The sequence below is a fragment of the Trachymyrmex cornetzi genome, unplaced genomic scaffold (assembly GCF_001594075.2).
Source record: "Trachymyrmex cornetzi isolate Tcor2-1 unplaced genomic scaffold, Tcor1.1 scaffold579, whole genome shotgun sequence".
NCBI classification, from domain to species: domain Eukaryota; kingdom Metazoa; phylum Arthropoda; class Insecta; order Hymenoptera; family Formicidae; genus Trachymyrmex; species Trachymyrmex cornetzi.
In genome coordinates, this window is record NW_017299892.1 from 2,722,585 (window position 1) to 2,728,812 (window position 6,228).

Genomic DNA, 6,228 nt, shown 5'->3' on the forward strand with positions numbered 1-6,228 from the left:
GTGCGCTGCATGGCTCTCCGTTGCGATCATTAATCACGTGCTCGTGTCACGGCTAGCACCACGCCGCCAGGGGTACCTTACTAAGGGTATACGGCAGTAGTATGAGGCTACTAAGGGGAGGGCCAGGATGCTCCCGCTCTTCTGATCACGTTGAAGACCGAGAGCAGCCAGCCTTCGCGGACGACACGGAGACAGGACGATTACCATTATCGTCGCCCGCAAGAACCGAGCGCGTGAATAATATTGCACGAGGCATTATCACGCTCACGTGAACGACGAATATAATACTGAGATTATTCTTAGATATTTAATTAAACTTTATTAGATATTGAGAAAGAACGATTCTATAGAATATTATTTTGTAGAAAGAAAAAGATTGGCAAAAAGAACTAAAATATTAGAGTGTAGTTAGAATATTTTTATGTAAAGTGTTATATATGTATATTAATTTATTGGCTGTATTTCAATATTTACTGTTAATACTAGAAACGTATGTACGTATGCAACATATGTATGTACGTGCACTATAAATGTCAGCACTAACAAGCGAATATCGAAACGCAAGCATTATACTATAAATAATAAATACAAAAGTAGGATCTTATGTATATATAACCTGTTTCGTTCCAAATCTGAAGTATTTATAACGGAAAATAGGAAAATTAGTACGCATTACGATTTCCGACTCGACTTCTCCCGCTATTTTAGTCGCATCAAAGCACTGTCGGTCTAGGCATTGTTTCGCTCTTAACCCTTTATCCAACCCTTCGTCTAACAGAAGACGATCATAAATAAGTCAGTGGCATGCCATCATACTCCTGTTGTAGAAAGATTTATTTGAACGTACAGGTACTTTGTAAATTTCCATGACGGGAATGAAAGTTAATGGACGTATTCTTCTTTCTTATAAGCATTCGTAGGAAAAATGTCATTGCCATTTCTCTGTTGGTAGTTATCAGTTGCAATAATTATAAGTCCTTGTGAAAGATAAGTCCTTGTTCAAGATCTATGTTAAATTTATGTATAAAACATTATCTTTCTCGTATTTGTATAAATAAAAAATACATGAGTAATTCTTTTAAATAAAGTTCATGGTAATTTTTATTCGCGATAACGTTGTGTATAATACTGTGTAATAATATTGTGTGTAAAAATGAAAAAAATTTCGATCTTCTCACTGATGGAAATTTTCGATAATGGGATAAAACTAAATAATCATTGCCTTCGGCATTATGCATGGAACAGGGCAACGGGCGTTTGCCACGGTGAAGGATGAGCATGCGTGATTCCAGCCCAACTCCTAATTACTTGGAGATAAATATCACTCGGCGCTTGCGAATAGCGTGCTCCTGCAGAGCCGTCTGAAAGATCGTCAGTCAAACCGGTGAGCTACGCCTGGATGTTATCGCAAGCCTGTAGTAATCTTTAATTATACTGATTTTGGGTTATAGACGCATTTAAAACATCAACTAAGAGTAATTTAACTTGATTTTTCTCACACTAACTAACATTGATATTAATGTCTTGATTGTGCAAGTGCAATAAATGCATTTTGTGATATCATGCTATTTCGATGTAGAGTTATGTAGAAACTGTGTTTTTAATTTAAAATTAAAGTGCATTAAAAATGATTTAATTTATTCTAATGTAAATAATGGTTAGAAATAGCGTTTATAAATTTTTTTAATAAAAATGTAGGTATATGAATATTATATTATAGGGTTTAAGTATTTTGCAAGTACGTTTAATAAAACAATTATTCTTTGTTCAATCTTATAAATCAAATAAAAACAACTTATATAAACGTACATTTATTATTAAAACAATAATTTAACTGAATGTTGGCCGAGTTTAGACATCTGATTGAGGTTGATTAAGAGGAATTATCTTTTTTAACTGTAAGAATTCAAAAATATTTCTACTTGACATCAACGTATAAGGTATTGTTCTCCTAATTAAATTAATAGTTAGAGTAAGCTCTAGCATATAACATTAATCCTTGTGGTATTAGTAACACGTTGAAGACTTGAGCCGAGATCCCGAGGAGAAAGAGGCATATAGAGAGAAGGTAAGAGAAAGGAAGAGAAGAGAAGAGAGAGGAGAGAGAGGAGAGAGAGAGAGAGAGAGAGAGAGAGAGAGAGAGAGAGAGAGAGAGAGAGCTGAGAGACTGGAGGACGACGACACTAAGAGTTCAAGCCACGTTAAGGTTTCAGGATAGCAGGATATTACCTTCAGAATAGTAGACCAACCGGAAGGAGATGAGAAGTAGAGCATAGCTGAGGATATTGGAAGAGGCACTTTAAAGTGTCCAAGAAGGGAAGATTGTATCCCTTCCTCCTTCTCTCTCCCTTTTCTTGTTCTTTTTTTCTTCCTCTTCCTCCCTTTTCTTTCTTTCTCTTTCTACGTCTCATTTACTTTTTTCTACTCTTCTCTCTCTCTCGTTTCTTTCCTTTCTAATGTTTCTATTTATTTATCATTCTTTTATCTAGTCTTCTCGTTTTAAACTCACCTACTTTAATCTGCAGATTTAAAATAAATGGATATCATGAATTATTCTGAATGCTGACAGTTTATAATGATGAAATCATGCTAACCTACCAGTGTGTCACTAAAGCATAGTAATCTTTCCTTCATCGATCTTTATCGTCTTATAATTATTGGGGTTTTAAAAAATTCCGCAACAGATTTAAGTTTGATATAGGTCGAGCAACATAGTAAAGTAGCATGTATTTATAATGCAATCTAACGCGAATGATTTTTTAGACAACTATGTTAGCATGCAACCCGGTAGTACCAGGAGAACGCCGGATATTACGACAGCTGATGGGGACAGAGCTCGTGGAACGATCAATAATATAATACCACGTCGCCCCAGGTACCACCATGCTATCACACCATCAAACATCGTGCTTCCCATACATCGAGATCTGCTTGCCTTTAGCCTTTTCATCCCCACGCATGCTGTTGCACGCTCTTTTTTTAGGATTCATGCGAATCTGCGGATCTACGTATTGGTCAGAGCCACAAAAAATTCTTCCTGTGACCTAAACGAATAAATAAAAAAAGAAACAACTTTGTTGTTTTCGAAGCGAAACATATATCACATAGGAGAGATATAAATTTGTACTGTATTATTATAAGTATATTATCTAGTGTTCACTTTTTACTACCGCAAATTTGAAAATATGTACGTATGTAAGAATTTATTAGGCAAAAGAGATCAGGAGACGCGGTAGTATCTCCGGCCATGTTAAAAAAAAAAGTAAAAGACGAAAACACTACGAGTCTCTTATCCTGAGCCACCAAAGTCCATTTTTTTAAAACATTTATTTAACAAAGTTTATGCGATACGATTGACTTCATTAATTTTTCTTCATTATTTCTTTATAATGGATTACAATATGAATAGTTTTTATAACATCGGAAAGAGATCAACATATTAAACAAATACCTGATGCATAATACTAAATTAATAAATAATTAAAATTTTTAATTTCGTATGCCATTATAATCTATTATATGTATAATATCACTCTTTTATATAATAGATATACTATTTTATATAATATAACTATGTAATATATTATATAGTAATATAATACTATTTTTCAATTGTTATTTTTATTTTATACAATTCTTGCCAGGCAAATAAAACAGATAATCGAACTATTCTGTAAATTCTCGGAAAATCGCCATTTATAAAAACAAGTCTGGCGTCATTCAATAATCATGCGGATTAACTCAAAGCTGAAAGATTACTGTTTTATAATAATAAATCTTATTATTCGTAGAGATTATCGATTTCTATTTACATCTATATATACATACTAACATTTTTTGCTTCTGATAATATCATGAGATATGTTTGAATGGCTTTATGCAGTTTTCAATTTTTTGCTTTTCATAACATATTAATTTTATCTATAGAAAAAAGTAACGGGGAATATAAATATTTAAATAAAAAATAATTTTGATATAAAAGAGATACAGAAATTTTTTATTAAAAATCATAAAGCTTTTTTAAAAATTTCTCTTAATTCACAACGATACATATATTGTTATATCAAAAAATGTTGCTACTACATTCTCCAGACGTTCTAGACTTTTAGTGACATCTAACGAACACGCGACAACGACGAAGAGGAAGTAAAGAGTATATAAAATCACATGTATAACCTATAAAAACTACTACATAATTATTTTTTGTTTAAAATATATGATAAAATATACATATTAGATTAATATTTCTAGCTTTAAATCTTGTAAATTATTTTAAAACTAAAAATCGCAAAAATTAAATACTTTCCCTTATAAATTTATGTATTCACTAATATAGATGTCTATACTAGCAAGGTCGAGAAGAAGATTTCTGTCTTATCATCGCATATACACCTTAACATTGTACCTAACATTTCCGATAGAGTGAGTCGGTTAAACTATGCAGCATTCTTTCCTTATTTATTTACTGAAATTATAATATGTAAATGCCAAGAAAATATAAATAATAATTTAATATTAATAATGATCTAATCTAAAAAATAATATCACAAATATGTGTACTAAACATATAAATTATTATATTTTTATTAAATTTTTTAAACATTCCGTTTTTTAATTGAATAACATACATATACATAAAAAAAATATATCAATTACATGTCTATTAGGTATACATTATATTTTTTAGTTGTTATTAGAATGTTTTATATTATATTTAATAACATTTAATTAATACTTTTTTTTATAAAACTGTTTATTTTTTATTTTTGTAATGGAAATTCTTTTTGTTTTTTTTAATTGTAGAAGTTAAGATTGTAGTGATAGCATAAAATGTAACGAGTTTGTAGGAAAAATAAACACAGGAAATAAAATGAGTACTTTAAATTTTTAGAAGCGAAATTTTACTCCAAGAAAAGTGATAGTTGCGCCAGTCCGGCAAAATAAATTTCATTTCACTCCTTCAAGAAGCGAATTTCCTAAATGATCAACTTTAATGTTAATATCTCTTCGCTTCGCGAGGCAGAGCGACGCTTTTCTCTGTCATATTCGTTCGTTTTGTGCGAAAACTCATCAAATGAGCCTAATTTTGTCAAGATTGGATGTAGGAGGGCTAAACTTTACCTTCAATCTTTGCTTTCGAAGAGTGAAATTATTCATTCTTCGCAGAGATTAAAAATTGACTATCGCTTGGAGTGATTTTTCACTCTCGAAAAGTAATTCTCTAAGAGTGAAAATTTCACTCCCGCCGGACTGACAACTATCACTCTTCGGGAGTGAAATTTTACTGCTAAAAATTTAGAGTGATAAGTACTGTATTTATTTTTAATAAATAATACAATAAATTTTTGTATAACGTTAGCAGGAACAGTCAATTAAAAACTGTTAGACGATTATCAAATTATTAAAATTTTTTTAAATATTTGCTTAAATAAATATGAATTATTGTAAAAAATATTTTATAGAATTAGTTAACATTGTTATAATATATCAAAAATAAATTTATTTACAGTTTTTTAGCATATGTTAACATTTTTCTAATAAGATGTCTGATTGAGCATCAAATTATTAAAATTGCTTGTCAATTTAATTCGTGATATTACCATATAGGGTGTTTTGGAAATAACGCCCACTAATCATACAGTGCTATTCCTAATAAAAAACTGAGTCGAAAAGTCCTGTACCATTTTGCAATTTTCACAATATTTTTTTTTATTAGGAGCAAAATATCTAAAATCGACGTGTAAGACAACTTTAAGGTATCTTTAAGAGTTCTTTAAGAAACATCTTCAAATCATTTCAAAGAATACTGAAAAATTGCCTTATACATCGATTTTATCTGTTTATTCAGCAATATTTAGAAATTAAATAGTTAATAGTCTCGTTAAATAGTCTCGTTAACTATTGCGAAAATTGCAAATAGAGGACTTTTCGACTCAGTTTTTTATTAAGAATAATACTGTGATTAGTGGGCGTTATTTCAAAAACACCCTGTAGTAGTTTAATTGGCCAATTCGACGTGCAGTTCGAATGATTGCAAATATGCAAATGTACACATATACATTACTGTACTTATATATAGTAATATAGTAATTCAGATAGAATTATTTATAAGCATTAAAAATCAAGCTTTAACCGTTATGGCCATTACTTCTATTTCTTACTGTTGAGTTTTCAAATGTATGATCTAGTAAGATTCTTATTGTTAATATATTAATATTTTAATATATT